Below are 19,744 nucleotides of genomic sequence, written 5' to 3' on the forward strand. Positions count from 1 at the left end.
CCGATGGTGGCCACGTAACTAACAGGGACCCTCAGTTATCCACAGCCCATCACAGGTCGAAAGTATGAGTAGTGACCGTTAACTTAGGGCTATCTGTGCATATCCTAGTCTGTGCATATACTATATTTGCATTTAATAAATTGATCCAGGCTCTAAAAAACTAAAATAAAATAAAACAGATAATTATACATACACAAGTGTTTTAATCAGGAGTAAACATATTAAGCTGGGGGTTGGATGCCAAATACTTATCCAGGCGACCTTTAAAGGTTGGAGGGCAATTTATTCCATATATTTACAACTCTATTGAAGAAGAAATGCTTAGCTTCATGCGACTGGAATCGTTTGGCAATTATTTTATGCCCATTGCCTCTAGTGTAGTTCGAGTGATCAACTGTGAAGTATTTATCGACAGCCATGTTATCATGTCCTTTGAATATCATGAATACTTGAATTAAATCTCCTCTTATCCTCCGTTTTGTTAGGGTAAAGAGAGTCAGGGCTTCTAAACGTTTCTCGTACGGTTTATTTCTCAATCTAGGTATCATCTTTGTCATCCTTTGCTGCACTCTTTCAAGCTTTTCCATATCCTTTTTATAATACGGTGATCAAAACTGAACACAATACTCCAAGTGCGGGCGTACTAAGGAATATACAAAGTGAGGATGATATTATCGGATTTATATTCAAATGCTTTGCCCATGAACCCAATCAATTTGTTGGCTTTTTTCACAGCTTCTGTACATTGTTTGCTTGGTTTCAGATCATTTGTTATTATAACTCCTAAGTCTTTTTCATGGTTTACCCATCAAGTTGGACATTATTCATGCTATAACTTGCTCTTACATTTTTAACTGCCAATGTTTAACACTTTGCATTTATTAATATTGAAATCTATTTGCCAGACTTGGGCCCAGTTAAACAGTTGATCAAGATCTCTCTGAATTGCCTGTCTTTTCAGTGCTGTATCTGCTCTGTTACCTATTTTAGTATCATCAGCAAATTTTGAAATCTTACAACACAATCCTTCGTCAATATCATTCACATATATTAAGAAAAGAATAGGACCTAACACTGAATCCTGCGGCACTCCACTTGTAACGTTTATCCAGTCTGACTTTTCCATTTATTACATCTCTTTGGTTTCGTCCGGCGAGCCAATCTTCTACCCACCCAAGAACACTGCCGCTGAAACCATGTGCCTTTAGCTTCTGAAGGAGTCTTTTGTGTGGAACTTTGTCAAAAGCCTTTTGAAAATCGAGGTAGACCACATCAACAGATTTAGTCTCGTCATACATGTTCAGTATATCATTGAAAAAGTCCAGCAGATTCATGAGGCAAGAGCGATTATTACGAAAACCATGTTGCGAATCTTTTATGAGATTGTTTGTTTCTAAGTGTTTTACAAACTTGTCTCTGGTAATAGTTTCAAGCAATTTGCAAACCACCGATGTTAAACTAATTGGGCGGTAGTTTTCTGGTTGGGCTCTGTTGCCCTTTTTGAATACTGGGGTTACGTTAGCAAGTTTCCATTCATGTGGCACCTTACTGCTCTTAAGTGATAAGCTAAAAAGTTCAGCTAAAGGCTTTGATATTTCTTTCTGTAGTTCCTTCAATACACGTGGTGATATTTTGTCCGGTCCTGGTACTTTATTCTCTTTTAATCTGTTTATTGCAAGCAGTACGTCGTGATCGCTGACTGTAATGTCAGTGATTATGTTGCCCTCTTCTATGGGAATGGGGGAAACAGTAGGAATTGTATGTATATTTTCTGTTGTAAATACTGACGTGAAGAAAGTATTAAGAATTTTCGCCATCATAGTTTCATCATCAGTGTGCTCTCCGTTATCTGTGACTAAGGGACCGATTGATGGAGTTATTACCTTTTTGCTTCTTATGTAACCGAAAAATTCTTTGGGATTTGATTTACTGATACTTGCAATATATGTCTCAAGGCTTTTCTTACTGCATTTAATTAATTTTTTGGCTTTTCGTCGAAGGGCATCGTATTCATTTTTATCACTTTGACTCTTTGTGGTATTATGATTCTTATATGTAAGATTTTTTGCTTCTAGACAATGTTTAATGTTGGAGTTCCACCATTTGGGTTTAGAATTTTTGGTGGGCCTTCTGTTGCGCATAGGAATACCTGTACATAATTTGATGGCACTGTTGAGAGTTTCTGTAAAGTAACTCCACGCATCATTGATATCTAAAGTTTCGACAATGGGATGCCGGTCAGCTGCACCTGCAATTCCTTTAATTTCTTAAAATTTGCTCTCTTAAAGTCAGGCACTTTCTCACAACTGGCCTTGACACTGTCTTAACTGAATTTAATGTTAAATGTAACTATGCGATGATCACTTGTACTAAATTCTTATCCTACAATAACATTACTCACTACATTTTCTGATGTAGCTAAGACAAGATCTAGGATGTTAGCTCCACGTGTCGGATAATTTATAAATTGATACAAAGAACTTTCTTGCAAATTTGTATATAGGTCTGACCCTGTGTGTGAGGATAGGGCTTCTCCCCATTTTGGAACTGGTAAATTAAAGTCATCAAATATTACAGTGCTTTGCATACAAGATAGTTTGGCAATTTGATTGTAGATTTCATTATCGATGTTGAGTGGCTGACCAGGTGGACAATAAATTAACCCAAGAGTGAAATATTCATTTCTAAGCTGAATATAAATAGTGTCGATGTTTTCGATACATGGTTTGGTAATTTCGACTGGATGAAATCCTGATTTAACATATAACAACACGCCACCCCCTGCTCGATTCTTCCTTTCACAACTGAAAATGTGATAGCCTGGTAAATTAAACTCCGCTAGAAAATCTCTCTGCTCAGTATTTAGCCACGATTCTGTTACTCCAATTACATCATAATCTTCGGTAAAGGCAAGGGCCTCTAAATCAGAAAATTTATTACGTAGACTACGAGCATTTGCAAGGATTGCTTTAATGCGCTTTCCTTTCTGATGTTGGGAGCTTCCACTATTTATTGATTTATCAGACCGTATGACATCTACGTTTGCCTCCCGTGATGCTTGTTTTTTCTCCAGAAAAAACTTACGGCATCATTAAGCAAACGACCGAGACGGGCAGAACCAACGGCATTCAAGTGTAGTCCATTGTTCGTAAACAGTGTACGCTGCTCGTAAAATTGGTTCCACGTGTCGATGAATTGAACTCCTTCCTGTAAGCAAAGTGACGACTCTGTTATTAATACTAAATGCTCTGCTGAAGAAGGCATTCCCTGCATTAATCCTCGGTAGTATGCCTGAAATTAAAATATGGTTAGTTTTCTCCTTGTAGTGTCGGATCATCTTCCTGTACTTCTACATCAGCTCCTCTGATCGGGTTCGCACGACGTCGTTGGTACCTGTATGAATGATAACAAGGCTGTCATTTTCCGCATTCTCAAAAACGTCATCCACAGCCTCTGTTACGTCACACACTGAAACTCACTTAAATGCACACACACACACACACACACACACACACACACACACACACACACACACACACACACACACACACACACACACACACACACACACACACGCACGCACGCACGCACGCGCGCGCATGAGCAATCAAATAACTAATTCATTCAATCATTCACACTCATTCACACACTCAAGCCTGTACAAGTGTGGTGTTAGGTGTGGTGTGGTGTGGCGGTCTGATGAGGTAATGATGATGTTATTGTGTTATCTGGTTGCTAGACGAGATGGGATGGCATATTTTCCGCCTGAATTGTGATCTGATAAATGAGGTTATATGGTTGTCAGTGTGGGTGTGTGTGTGTGTGTGTGTGTGTGTGTGTCGTTTGTCTAGGGAGTGTGCATATCAGTCTGAAATGGTGTAGATGTGGCAGGTGTTATGTTATCCTCTTTATTTGAGCATATGCCCACCTGTTTTAAGTTTATATATATATATATATATATATATATATATATATATATATATATATATATATATATATATATATATATATATATATATATATGTGACTGGTTTTCTGTTATATTTTTTGTTATTGCCTGAATGATGCGTTGCCAGTGACATTTTCCTGCCATCTCCGAGTCTGTCTCCACACACACACTTTTTCCTGAGCCGTATATCCACCGGAGTATTACTTGTTTTTCCATTCTTAATTGTTTTCATCTTTTGTCCCATAATATCTCCAAAGTCGTCGCTCACCTTTTCTTCCATAATTTTCTGCATTCTCTCCTAAGTGTCTTGTCTTCCTATCCAGTCGTTTTATCTTCCTTCTTCCTTCCATTATCTTCATCTGCGTCTATCGCCTTCCTACTTTCTTACATTCTTCAGTGTTCTCAAGCGCTCCTTTCATCAATCCACCCCCTTCTCATAACACCCCACCGTCCGCCATGACACTAGCTATTAGCTCTCATAACACCACAAACGAGTCATGCATTACAGAGACTAATAACACTATTATTCTCCACCACCTTCACAACAACCGCCGCAAACCTCCTCTCCCGCCCCTCACAATTCCCTTCAGCTAAACGACATATTCTTAATGCAAATGGAAGACAGGGACTTAGCAGAACTGATAGCCTGTCGTAACAACTTCATTCGCGTTCTTGGAAAAATCAAATCTATCTATCTATCTATTGCCAGACGCCTCAATCCCGTTTGGGGTGGCCACAAACAAATCGCCTCCAAGTCGCCCTGTCCCCCGCCATTTCACTACCCTGCTCCCAACTCACACCCCCCTCTCTCATATACCTCTCCACCCCATCCCTCCATCTCATCCTCGGTCTCCCCCTCCCTCTTCCACCCTCCACCTCACTCACATACACTCTCTTCGTCAGTCTTTCACCCTCCATCCTCTCCACATGGCCAAACCACCTCAGTGTGTTCCTCACAACGCTTCCTATCACATCCACATCAACACCACAACGCTCCTTTATATCCTCATTCGTCAGCCTGTCTCTCCACGTGACTCCACAAGCTCCTCTTAAATAACTCATTTCCACTGCTCTCACTCTTGACTTGTGTCCTTCCAACAACGTCCAAGCTTCACTTCCGTACGTTAGAGTTGGTATCACAATACTGTCATGTAGTAACTTTTTTACTTCCATGCTCACTTCCCTGTTTCTTATCACTGCTTTCAAGGAACCAGCAACCTTTCTTCCCTGCTGTACCCTTTCAAGCACTTCACCCTCCAAACCTCCATCCTTACTCATCACACTACCCAAATACTTAAACGTACTCACATTTTCCAATTCCTCACCATCCAACCTCGCTATACATTCACTGACTTCACCTCTCTCAAAGACCATCACTTTACTCTTCCCTACATTCACCTTTAGGTTCCGTTTCTTACACACTCTCTCAAACTCATCCACCAAGCCTTGCAGCTCCCCTTCATCTTCACTCAACAACACAGTATCATCTGCAAACAACAGTACAGGGAGTTTCCAAACACTATCCTCTCTCACCAGGGCCACTCCAACATCCACTACCCTACCTTGTACCTCTCAAATGATTTTCTTAAAAACTGACAGGGATTTTTTGAACTGGAGGATAGAGATACATTCTTCTGTATGAGAGAGCATTTTTAGGTTGTTTAATATACTCAGGTGAAAAAACGGATAAAATTATTGACGTCTTCGGGCTGAGTTAATTAATGTCCATCGTGCAGTTCATAGTCATAAATCTATGCCCTCTTCTTCTTATTCCAAAGTTTTGAGGGGAAGTGAATGCAGGACATCCTTTCTGATGGTTGTTTATGAAACGGTTGCAGGTACAGGATTTTATTAGCCTACTGTGCAAATTGCACAGCGATTTGATAAACGAGGTAGAGCAGCCAGACTTGCGTTACTTCCTGCGTAGGTTTAACCAATGACCATTAGAAACTGAGGGCTTGTCCACACCTGCACGATTTCTGTCGTAAGTCCATAGGTGATGGATCGCGAATGGCTGTCAAAGACGAGTGAAAAGGAGGGAGGGGGACGGAGAAGAGGGGAAGAGGAGGGCAAGGGCATACCCATGAATATAGGAAGGAGATATAGTTTAGGATAACACAATTGGTCCAGAATAATGAGGCACAGAAAATGAGAGTTGGAAACTTGTGATTCTGAAGGAAACATATCAGAGATTGTGTCATTCCCAGACACGCCCGAGAGGGGATGAAACTGGAATAGGAACTCTCTAGGAAGACGATTTAACTCTGGCAATATACTGTTTCCAAATGCTCCCCACTTACAAAACTAGCGTTCCTCTTCACAGGGTTTATACCGGTGTGTATATTAATACGGTAGCCTGCTGGTCTGCTTGGTGAAGTCATTCTAGTTGGATGTGGAAAGAATACTTCCCCAGTATCCCTGCTTGTCGTAATAGTTGACTAAAAGGTGCCTTTTTGTCTCCAGTCTTCTCTCCTTCCTGTCCCCTTCTGCTGTTCTGTCCTACCTCTCTTCTTGATATTTCCGTGTTTCGTCCGGCCTTTATTTTCCCTTTATTCCTACAGTGTCATAAAGCCATATTGTGGCTTGGTGCTAATTCTTCATTATTCTTTCCTTCCTTCAAGTGGGATGTGGCTCGTGAGGGTTAAAGTCCAAGGAATGTTTCGAGTTTGTTGGACACAGTCACTCAGGTGCATATGACTGCTTACCATTCCCTTCTATGTCTGGACTTAGTAACAAATGATTACACCACAATCCTCTGATATATGGTTGTAATTAAACCCTAGATGTCGGTAATTAACCCCATAACAACGGTATCTTCCCATAAGTTGAATGAAATCGCCTGTCGTACCAAGGACATGATAAAACAAGACGCTTTTATAATCTTCTTGTTCGTATTTTTAGTTAGTTGTTTCCCGGGGAGGGGCACTAACCCTTCACCAACCCACTTTTCACGTAGGGAACACGTGCTATTTGGTTATTAGGTTACCACCCAGCGCTGTAAATGCTCTCTTGGTTTACAGGAAATCATTTGGCTTGCCATTCAGTGTAGAGCTACCCTTAAAACAGAGTGCCACTACACTGAGATGGTCGATGATGGGCGTCCCCACTTACCCCTAAGGAGGCCATGGATGAGATGGAGCGATGGAGTGGAGACGTATTTGAGAGAGGGGGATGTGAGCCGGAAGCAGGTCAGTGAAATGGCGGGGGAAAGGGCGACATGGAGGCGATTTGTTTGTGGTCACCCCCTACGGGATTGAGGAGTCTGGCAATAGATGGCCATTATAATGTAGAAGTAATCAAGTTTTACGAAAATAGTTACAACTGGAATGAATGAGAAAGAAGGAGATGAGGACCGGAAGACGCGGACAACTTAGGGTCCGATGTGAGGAGAGTGGGTGAGTGACGAGCGTATCGGTTTCTTTTACAGTTATGAATCAGGATAAGAGGGAATGGTTTCTGGCTTGCTCAGGTGCTGGGAGGTGTTTCTTCCTGCTCCAGTTATTGATAGAATTTGTAACATTGGCGAACAGGTACGCGATTTCTTCAGTCTTTCATGCAGAATTATTACCAACATTTCTCCATTTATTCTCTTTTTGCATATCCTCTTTCTTTACTATTGTAAGTCTGTAATTCACGTTGTTTTTCATAGAGTATCTCTCACCCATCTCTTCTTCTCTTACCCTTAACACAGTTTCCTCTGACATCTCTTTATTTTTATGTACTATTTGTTCGTCCATTGTCAGCCTTGTCCCTCATCCCTCCCTCCATTTTTTCCCTAGTTTTTCTTCTAATCTTCCATTTCTTTCAGCGTTAATAAAAATGTACTAAACCACTCATCTTCACTTTTACTTCAGCCACAGTCTGTCCACATCTTTCCATCTCGAAGCGTTACGCTCCACTTTCTGTTTACCTTACACATCGCTCACTCAGCATGTTTGTTGTTAAGCTGGCAGGATCAATTTCGTCATTCATTTCATCCCTCGTCCCGCACACGAGTAACTCATGCCATTTTTTCCCCTATCCCTCTGTTTATTGGAGCCTGCCTTCTCACAAAAGTTTCACCACTTTCATCTCGCACCGATGCCTTCCACTTTAATTCCCTTGCCTCTGCCTTACTTCTCCCTCATAATACGTACATTATCGTTCCACTCTTTCTGTCTCTCTTAACAGTACCATTATCACACACACACACAAACACACACACACACACGGATATATATATATATATATATATATATATATATATATATATATATATATATATATATATATATATATATATATATATATATATATATATATATATATATATATATATATATATATATATTCCTCACCTCGCACAAGCCACAACACAACTTAGTCTTGCGTCACAGTTTCCTCATTCCTCAAGGATCCCCTGCTGACTCCTCCCTCCTCAGTCCTGTTATCAGTATCTACCCCTACCCCTCCACCCTCCTTTACCCCTTTACAATCTTTCATTCCAGGTTGGGTCACTGTGGTTTATTTGAGTCACATTCCTCACCGAGTGCTGGAGCTGCTGCCATCCTTCTCTTTCCCAATTTTAACCGACAACATATTCCTATCCTCCCTTTATCATCATAGCTAGTTATTCCTCTTGTATTCTCCTCCCGCTGTTCCTGGTCCCATTTCCTTTCTTTCCTTCATAACAGTTTTCGTTCTTTCCTTCATTGAAGTTTCTCCAAATATGTCCCAATCAATAATGCAGTCATGTTTTCCAATATCAGTCTCTTTCTTCATACCAGTTTTCTTCCTTACCTGTTTTTCAGGTTTCTTCATGTCTCCCAAGTGACCATCATTCCTCATCTTTTCAGCCAGTTCCTCTCTCCTACTTTTCTTTCTTTCTTTCTTTTTTTTTTTTTTTTTTTTTTCAGTTTTCCCATATCTCCTAATGTGACATCATTCCTTTCCGACTTCAGCTGATACCTGTCTTCCACAATGTTATCCCAGCTCACCATTCACCCACCATAGCAAGAAATCTTGCTTATTCTCCCATATTAGCTTAACTTCCATCCCCCTCAGCTTCCTGTCTCCATTCCTAATAACCTAATCGTTCCTTTTTCATTTCACTCAACCTCTTCTCCCATTTTCCTCTCCATTCCCCATCCCGTACTTTCCGAACCATCACACAGATCTGCATTGTCTCTCTTACCAGCTCAACCTTCCTCCCCCGTGCCGCACATCATACTATTTTATTTATCGCAGCCAGCGCTGTCCTCTTATTTTCTCTTCCAGCCTTCTTCTCCGTTTTCGTTCCCCAAGCATTCTAGTTTATCATTATTCCCTCCCCATTTCTTCCAGTCTCTCTCACTCTACTTTTCCATTATATCCCATCCCCTAATCTCCCACTCCCTCCCGAATCAGAACAAAAACTTGCCAAGCTCTTTTATCAGCTAGTCGCAACTCCCCCTCCTCCTTCAGTATTCTCTCTCCATGTCTCCCAGCCTTCTCCACTTCAACCAGTCTCTCCCTCCATCTGTGCTCTTCCCCAATCACCGTTCTTTCCTTTTCACTTCTCCTTTACTTTCTCTCCATTCCCCTTCTCCATTTCCTTTCCTTTCATTTCCCTCTGCCTTTCATCCTCTCCCCCTCCACAGCTACTCACTACATTCCTCTTCCCCTCCATTTACCCCTCGTCTCCATTTCCTCTCCAATTTATTCTCCTCCATTTCATTCCTCCCTCCCTCTCTTTCCTCTCCTGTTTATTTCCCCTCTCCACCTTTCTTCTCACTCCCCTAACCCACACGCAGCTAGCCAAGCCCTCATATCAGCTGCACCCTCCCCTCCCTTTACATAACGGTGGGAGGTAATATGGAGGTGACACCTTGTTACTGCACACGACACACCGCCTTCCACACCTATCCACTTTCACCCTCCATTAGTCCCTCAACCAACCCTCCAGTACCCCCTACTTTTGCACCCACTCCACTTCCATCAACATCCTTCAGTCTACTTTTTTTTTTTTTTTCGTTAACAGCATTTATATGTGACATTAATGATCTTGATTTGTTACACGTAAGTGGTGGGTCTTAGCTTTGCCAGACTGAGGGTCTCCGCTTGATAGTGAGGCCAGGTGCTCACCTACCTGCCCTGTGATATGAGCTCCCTGGCCTATATGGATTACTTTTATTTGTATCCTAAACTGCATGCAGAGCAATGAAAAGGTTAATGCTATGTTTCTGAGATATTATGAAGTCTTCAAGAAGAACTATCTGTTTTCAGAGAATATAGGAATGTCGTATACAGAGTCATACAGACACAGATCCGACGTCACAGGTGCCTGTAAGCTAGCTGATTATGAGAAAAACGACTGAAAATATTGAGAGATCGCTGGCTGAGAGTATAGCAATACTAAACACCTACCAATTGATCCGAAAATCGTCAGTTCACATTGGTATACCATTGCACTCGTTTTCTTTCACGTTCCCATTCTCTCTGTCTTATCCTTCACATCAGACATCACACTCCCTGCGCGAGCCGGGGACGGTGAATCTACTTCTCAGTATTCTGTTTACCATGCTCACTCCTCTGTTTGAACTTCCACAGTGAAAAAGTTACTACATGACAGTATTGTGATACCAACTCTAATGTATGGAAGTGATGCTCTGACCTTGTTGGAGGGACGGAAGTCAAGAGTGAGAGCTGTGGAAATGAGTTATTTCAGAGAAGTATGTGGAGTCACATGGAGAGACAGACTGACAAATGAGGAAGTGAAGCATTGTTTTGGTGTGGATGTGGATGTGATAGCAAGCGTTAGCAGAAACACACTGAGGTGGTTTGGCCATATGGAGAGGATGGAGAGTGAGAGACTAACGAGGAGAGTGTATGTGAGTGAGGTGGAGGGGGAGAGAGGGAGGGGGAGGCCAAGAATGAGATGGAGGGATGGAGTGGAGAAGTATATGAGAGAGGGGGATGTGAGCTGGGAGCAGGGCAGTGAAATGACGGGGGACAGGGTGACATGGAGGCGATTTGTTGCTTGTTTGTGGCCAGTGGCCACCCCTTACAGGATTAAGGCGTCTGGTAATAGATAGATAGAATAATATTAAGTAAAAGTATGTTAATTTATTTTAATATCTCAATATTTTACAGTAATTCCCACAAATATAAATATATATATATATATATATATATATATATATATATATATATATATATATATATATATATATATATATATATATATATTTTATGTGAGGAAGAAGGTTTGAGCTTTGCGACATTGCGCAAACTAAATATTAGTCAGATTGCGCACTTGCGCTTGCGCAAGGGAGTGAACTGTGGATTGCGCATTGCGCTTGCGCAAGGTCCTTCTTTGTTTGCGCTGCCCACTGATGTAAAAGGACAAGCAAGACAGAAAAATCAAAGGCTGAGGCAACGGAAGCATATGGCTTGGGAAGGAATTCTGGGTGATGACGCGGAAGGTAAGAAGGGGAAAATGTCTGATAAAAAAGAAAAAGTCGGTGAGGAGACACAGAAGATAAGGGTGGAGGGTTATGTGAAATCTGAAAGGAGAAATAAAATTCAACGTGACAAGTTGAAGTGAGAGTAAAGAAACTGAAAGGGAGGTGAGAGGCTGGCATGCAAGCAAGATTAAGGGAGAGGGAAAAAGATGGTTCACTAAGAATTAAGGGAAAGGGGAGGGGAGAGTGGATAAGTAATAGGGGGGATAATGAACAAAAATAAAGGGGTGGGAAAGTGAAAAAGGAAGGTGGGACAGGAACTGACGCAGAGATAAGGTGGAAGAAAAAGTTATGACAGAACAAAAAAGACGAAGAGAGAGCAGGAGGAAAACTGAAAGAGTATATGACAAAGAAAGAATATGCTGCAAGAAGACCCTCGTCTGAGTTGCCCACCAGGTTGTTGTGGTTTGCTGGATATTACAAGAGGCATAATTTATTTTTAAAAATTCATTGCCTCAAGGTTTCGTTTTGTAATGCAAATTACAGTTGAATCCATCCCTACTCCTTTCTCAGCATCCTTGCCTCGTAATCCGTTCACATCGCTGACGACAGTTTTAATCAACCCCTACACCGCGGGCTTGTTTACCATTGTTTTGCGTGTCCCGCGGGGTTATTCGGGCTCCGACAGACTCAAAAAATATTTGCCAAAAATCAGGTATTAGTCCTAGAATAATAAAATTACATATGCTTATGGCACATACCTTCAGCTTTCTCCTGGAATGTTTGTTGAGCCTTCGTCGGTTACCGTAGGACTTGTGGAGACCTCTGAAGTAGGGTAACGAAGTCTCCACTTTACACTTCCCGACAACCCGTAATATGATTACCACAGCCAGATACAAACACTATAAACACTATTCTATAATTTTCAAGTAGTTTGGGATCCATACTCCAAAAAAAAAACACTGTGAAAGCAATGGAAATTACGAGTGCATCTGATCGTTGCACTTGTGCTAATTCGCTCTAGGTACTCTGTCATTTATTATTCATAAAACCCCTCACACTTTATATTTCTATTACTATATCACACTTATATATATCTGGAGTCTTTCTCCATAAGTTTCCTTCAGTCGTATTAGTTTATTGTCACTGAAGTCATTCAATTTTTCATTCAGTAAAATACGTAGAGAGCCACGGATTCACTTTCACTGTTATAACATAAATTATTTGTACTCATATTCTTATATTACTAAATACTTACATTACTATTTACGTTTTCTATTCTATTTTCAATATTTACCCTTCTATTTTACTTACACTATGTTATTCACTGTCACTTTCAGTAAGATAAAACTATAATACACTGTTCAATCATATGATCTGAACATCCATTGCTTTCACCTGCTATTTACACATTATTTACACATTATTTCCAAATCATTCTGCTTCCACACTTGCACTGTTAGAACTGCTTCTGGCTGTGGTAATCGAAGAAGCAGGTAACACAGAGGGGAACCTGGCACTCAGCGCACTGCCAAGAGGTGTGTTTATGCTCAGGTGTGCGGCGTGTGGTATGCGCACATACCTGACACCTGCGAATCGCAGCCTTCCTTTTCCCTGTGGCAGGCATAAGCTCCAGTCTGTGCCGATCCATATACGCCCTCTGCTCAAGTCGGTCGGGAAGTGTTACTGGATGGCGCCTTGGAGTTGCTGCTGTCACCCTACCATATCTTTCCAGCAGCTGCTGGACACAAGTCCTGGCGAACAACCTCAGGGAGAAGGACTTGGGTGGCTTGACCTTCATCTTGTACAGGATGAAGGCGTTCAGCATCGTCATATCTATCAGACGCAGAAAAACTTTCCTGTACCACCTAGTATTCATCCTGAGGCAGTCGATCTCACCAATCATCATGTCGGACTTGTCCACCAGCCGCATGTTGATATTATAGTCCAACACAGCATCAGGTTTCATCACAGGTTCGCCTGTCCTACGGTCGACCTTCCCACTGTCTCTCATCTCCCCCTTATGTACGGTGGTGAGCATGTGCACGACCCTCTTGTCATGCCGCCATATTGCCAGCATCTTCTCACACTTGCGTAGGTGCACGTCTCCTCGCTGCGAGGTTCCCTCCTCTGGGAATTTGGGGAAGTGGGCACGATTACTTTTCACAGTGCCGCAGGAGCCAATGCCGTGCTCAGAAAGGTATTTGGCAAGTTTTGGTGCTGTATAGTAGTTGTCTGTATACAGCACATGATTCCCACCAAAATACTTTTCTAGGAGCACTTTCACTACACAGCCTGGGAAGCCAAGGGGGTGTGTTTTATCCAGATCGACAGTGCTGGCTGAATATATGACGAAGTCAAGGATGTACTCCGTCTTACAGTCGCACAGTACAAAGAACTTAATTCCAAAGTGATGGCATTTGCTTGGAATGTACTGAACAAACCGAAGACGTCCTCTGAACAAAACCAAGGATTCATCAATGACAACCTTCTGAAAGGGGTGGAAGAATGACATAAACTTATCCTTCATTCTGCTCAGAATCTCCCAGATCTTCCAGAGTGGGTCGGTTTGGGAAGGTACATCGATGTCGGCAAAGTGCAGGTTTCCCATGATGTTCCGGAAGCGATCTCTGGCCATGTACTTATTGAAGGTGGGTGAGGGTAGTAAGGGGTCCATGGACCAGTATTCTTCCAACTCATGCTTCTTGGAGTGTGGCATGAGAAGCATGAGGGCAAAGAACACATACAGCTCCTGCACTCCCAGCATGGACCACTGTTGCATCTTGGCTGCACCTGTACCACTTGCAGCATGTTGTGATTCATACCTGTTGGTCTCATCACATATGTGCTGCATGACTTCGTCATCTAGGAAGGCCAAAAGGTAGTCGACACACTCAGCATTTTCGTCCATAGTGAAGGCAGGCTGAACTCCTGAGGAGCTCTCATCAAAAACTAGATTTTCTGGCACAAAATCTGACCCTTCCATCCACGCGAAGGCGTCCAGGATTCCCTGTCGTGGCGGTGTAGGGCGGGTGGTGGTGGTGGTGGTGGAGGTTGGCTGTGAGGGAGGTTTATCTCGGTCAAGGTCACTCGCACTGACCCTAGGTTGCCGTACAGCACTAGCAGCCCTTACCCTACTAGCTACACTACTTTTCACTCTCCTTGATTTACCTCTACCTCTACGGCCTGCCTTCACTGTTGATGCTGGTGGTGACTCCGACGACGAAGACTCCGGAGATAACTCAGCTGACGATGATGAAGAAATGAGTGAAGTGGGGCTTGGGGAACGGGGAGGTGAATGCACTCGTGACTCATGGCGGGCTGGGTCACGTGGGGGCATTGTTCTGGGGCTAACACGCCTTCTTTTCACTCCCTTCCCAAATTCCTGTCCTTGCTGCACTAAAGGCTCCTTTCCCTTGGAGCTAGACAGTGATTCACACACTGTAGCACTCGTTGTTGCTGTTTCTGGCACGATAACCTCACCCGGCTCATCACAAGATTCACCCGAATCGTCATAGTCACTGTCCATCATAATCATGGACAATTCTGCCAGTTCATGTGCCACTGCAGAGTCACTAAGGCCTTTCCTGCTTGCCTCACTACTTTTCTTAGGAGTAGAGGTCACGGGGCCCTTTGCAATGGGCGCAGAAGCGGCAGGAATGGCGGGGCGCTAGTGCGACATCGTTTCTCTACAGAGGAGGAAAAGGAACTAAATGCCGCAGCTTATCTGAGAAGGGAAGGGTTGACAATGACACTTTAGGCTGACTTATAGGCTAATTTTTTGTATGTAGAAAATCTCGGCAATACATAAAGAAATAGGTAGTTTCAGGTGAATGTAAATGTCAATTAGGATTCTCCCTTCCTTTCTGATATATATTTTTATTACAGACATCGATTACAAGACATAACTCAAAGGGGAACTTACCGTGCTAATGTAGCGAATGAATGCACGTGAGGTTTTGTCAGGTGATAATTAGCCAATTTCTGGTGTATAACACTATCACTTACCTGTTTTTTTTTTGGTATATATTATTTTGTATAAGTATAGGGCATAGGGCTTATTTCAATGGATGAAATCTGTGGAAAAATCCGGGGGAAATTTGCGTACCGCAGCGCGGCGTGGGAGGTGAGAGGACAGGGTAATGGAGGGCAGGTAGGGAGGGGAGTCACGAAGGGGGTAAAATCGCTAAATTGTCAACAATGGATGGGAGTACAGATGAGATTTGGAGTGCTGACTAGTGTTGGACATTGGCAGTACTGATAGATGATACAAGCTACCACTTGAGAGCCTGGGATAATTCAAAATAACACAGAATCACAAAAGTGACGCCCCGCGGTATGATCCATTGTGGCCGAGCGTCACGAAAGTGACGCCCCGCGGTTAAGGGGTTAATGCGGACACCTTCAGACAATATGCTTCAGTTTAAGATCGCTATCTTTTAATAAAGGTTTAGCTAGCTGTAACTAGAATAACGACTTTTATAAATGTTTTATTTTGGCCGAACATGGGTGATTATTCTCATTTTGGGATGGAACTTTCAGAGTGAAGTTAATGACATGTAATACTCCATATCACATGACTAACATTCATTTTCTTCTCATATCCTCCCGCATGCTTCTATCGCCCCACCCCAGCCTAACTCAGATTTCCCACCATACCCTTCTCTATGACTCCCTCTCGTAGTCCAGGGAAGTTCAAGGAGGGACAAAAACGAACGAAAACTAGTCCCCTAAAAAAATTTTAATCGATTTCTTCTTAGCCTTTAGCCTTCCATCTTTGACCTCCCTCGGATCAAGGACCAGGGGACCGAAAACTCTTCCCTATCTCCCTCCCTCTGTTCCTTGTATCCTACACTCCTTCTTTCCTTTATATTATTAATCTAGTTTTGTTTCTTTTCTCATCTATCTCTTTTCCTTCCATCCCTTTTTCATTCACCCCACATTATCTCCGGTCTTTCCTAACTCAGTATATAATGAGATCCCCATTCTCTCATTTCGATACCTGGTAGTCTAAAACCCTTATTCACGTCGATTGAGTAAGTTCCCCAACACCTTTTCCTAAGCTACTTGTTTTGCTTATTACACCTTATTATCCTCTTCTGTGTTATACAAATCCTTCCAGTATCGCCGTACTGTGCAAAAATAACTAACAAAAAATTATTAACAGGCCATAATAGAAAATAAATCGCTAAGGATGAGGTGTTAGAGAGCTTCCTTAACCGTTGAGATACGAGTATTAGTGCCAATAATGGTAACGACTGGATCGCGTTAAGTAAGAGTCCACAAGGGGAAGATGACTTTTTTCAGTCAAATAAAACCCACCTATTAATCACATCTCCTGCTGCCCCCATTCGTCTTTCCCCCTCCCCGTCTCTTGTCTTACATTTGCTCCTGGTTTTAGTGTCTCTTCGCCTCGCTGTCCCTCCTCTGCTTCCTTATGTTGGTATTTTGCACAGTCCATCCACTCACCCAGCCATCACTCCTTCATCACTCTCCCTTTTGTCTCCATTTATTAGCATCTGTCTGTCTGTCTGTCTGTCTGTCTGTCTGTCTGTCTCTCTCTCTCTCTCTCTCTCTCTCTCTCTCTCTCTCTCTCTCTCTCTCTCTCTCTCTCTCTCGCTTATTCTATACAGTAATTCTTATCGAAATCAGTTTCAATCTTATATGTCTGTAGTCCTTTCACTTCGTGCGCTTTCTGTCCTTCTCCCCTCCTCCCTGCCTCCCTCTCTTTCTCTCTCTGAGATGGGAAAAATGGTATGCATATTTTTTCATGTGGGATGTGTGTGTGTGTGTGTGTGTGTGTGTGTGTGTGTGTGTGTGTGAAAGATGTAAAAGGAAGGATAGTGAGGGCAAGGAGTAAAGTCAGTGGAAAGATTTATGAAACAAAAAATAAGAATAAATAAATAAACAAATGCTAAACCTAACATGGCGTTATTCCTGTTTAGCTCCAACGCGCCGTGTGTTGTTGGTGACAATAGTCGCATTATGGCAGCTGTAGGAGAATACGTAACACAACCTTCTTACCGATCCACTGTTTATATTACACCATAACCTTATAGTCACTAGTGTACGTTTTCTGTACGTTTTCATTCCCGATGGAGTTGGTATCAGCAATATTCACGACAATAATATTAAGGTATAATATGCTTTACACATATTTTCCTTAGACGTGTTCCAAAATCTCGTTAATTAGCGAGAAATACGACCCAGTGTTAACTCAGTGTCCTTGTCTTTTGGCGAGCTTTCATCAAGTCTAATTTGCCACATCCCTGCATCATAGAAAAGTCGTTAAAAAAATATGTCCTCCTCAATTTTTCTGTCATCCAATGAATTTACAATAAATAGAGGTGGAAAACAAGTTATTCGGTGTGGAGTGAGACCAGATAACGGGACTCTGTGAGATGGAAGAACAACATGAATGGGTTTTATATATATGAAAAAGGTAGTTAAAACAGTGGCAGACTATATGAGCCAGGGAGAGAGAGTGAGAGACAGAGAGAGAGAGAACAGAATAAGAAGTAATAGAACGTGATAAGTATGCAGGAGATGGGGAAAACAGAAAGGAAATCGACAGGTCTGTAGAGTGAAGGTCAAGGCTGAATGCTTTGCGTTGCTGAGCTGTGTGTTGCCTATGTGCTGGGTAAATTCTCTCTCTCTCCCTCTCTCTCTCTTTCTGATTGCCGGTCAAGTGGATAGTTAACTGAATGCCGCCGAATCCTCAGAGCCCTAATAACGCGGCTCTCTTCTTCAAAAATCTCTCTAATTACCGGTCACGTAATCTCGCTCTGATATTAAGCCCCATTGTTAAGACAGACCATTAATTTGGGATTGTATTTCTATTTGGAGGTACTGTGTATGTGGAAAGAACTCAGGCTGTCTGGGCGGATAGGTGTCTCTCCCAGGAAATTGGAAACATGTGTGCGGAACTTAAATAATCAAATGCATTTTTGTATATATTCGTAAGTATCGGTAAATACGTTCGGTATATGCTGTTATTACCAACTACGATTTTTCGCTTTCTGTTGTAATCATACCACCTTTTTTTTTTTTATCTGTACTGGTGAACCTTTCATCTTTTCTGATATTTTACTATCCATGAATATACCGGTTTTATGTTTTCTTGCACTTTGAATAGGAAACCGATGTGCTGTTTCTCAATGAACACACACACACACACACACAATTGTACTGTACACATAATGTTATCGTCTTGGCCGACGCGCGGACCATTCTCCAAGACGTTACTGAATATTAGGGCAATATATTGTTGATGTGAAGAACTACAAATACATTAATGTTATCCAAGGAATTATGACAATACCCTTATGTTTGCAGATTAACTAAATGCTCTTCGCGAAATATGATGATAACTCTCAATTTCAAATACTAAGTTTAAGCCCTTGAATACGACTATTTTTTTTTTCTTTTGTTTGTTGCAGATGATTTTATTCGGTTTAGGGGATATTGTACTTGTTGTCCTGAAGGGATAAATGCAACCTATAATTACAATTTCCAGAGCAAAGATGTACCTTGAGGGGAGTAAATCGTCTTAATGGCGAAAATACAATTAAAAGCGCAGCATTAGACTGAAGGGATTAATCCAGTGATGTCAGTATAATCAGAAGTTTAATCCAAGATACAGGGTCTCTACTATGAAAAATATTACTGTCTAACGGTGCTACAGGAATATAAAAGACGTCATCGTGCTGAAAGAGTTCATGGAGACAACTTCTTAGGCGACGCTTGAAGGTCTTTACTCAGCAAAATAAAGTTGTCTGGCTCCAGCAAATATGTAGTGTGAAAGGCAGTCACGCTGAAGAAGTTAAATATTCACCTACATTACACTTGCTAACTAATTGGATCCGGTAGATGAACTGTGATAATAAACTAATAAATTTCCAACATGAAAACTGTCCAGTGAAGACCGGAATTTGAAAGGTCACTCCCAGCTGTATTTATTGCTGGTAATTTGATTAAGGCAACTGGCATGCAGAGGGAGAGAGACAAAGGGAGATGGACGAGGGAAATCTGGAGACACATGAGGCCCGGGAGGGATCTGCTGGATGAATGATGAGTGGGAAGCCTGGTAACTGTGTTGGACTCAAACGTGTTGGGTGTGCTGAGGTGAGGTGAGTGGCCAGGATGATCGGAAGAAGGTTCGAAAAGTTAAGAAATGCGTTGTCAGTATTTCAGTTTTTATTAGTCATGATTTTTTAAATGCAAAAAATAAGGAAGCAAAAACTAAAAGCATGCAAAAGTCTTTTGTGCTAAGGTAATACTAGTTAGTTCTAAATTTTAAGTAATTACAATAGTTCTAGTTTTTTGGGTCTAGGTATTGTGCGTTAGTGTTGAGTTCAGCGTTGTTATTCCCCAT

The sequence above is a fragment of the Coenobita brevimanus genome, chromosome 28 (genome assembly GCF_032717465.1).
Source record: "Coenobita brevimanus isolate Jiangsu-jjx chromosome 28, ASM3271746v2, whole genome shotgun sequence".
Classification (NCBI taxonomy): domain Eukaryota; kingdom Metazoa; phylum Arthropoda; class Malacostraca; order Decapoda; family Coenobitidae; genus Coenobita; species Coenobita brevimanus.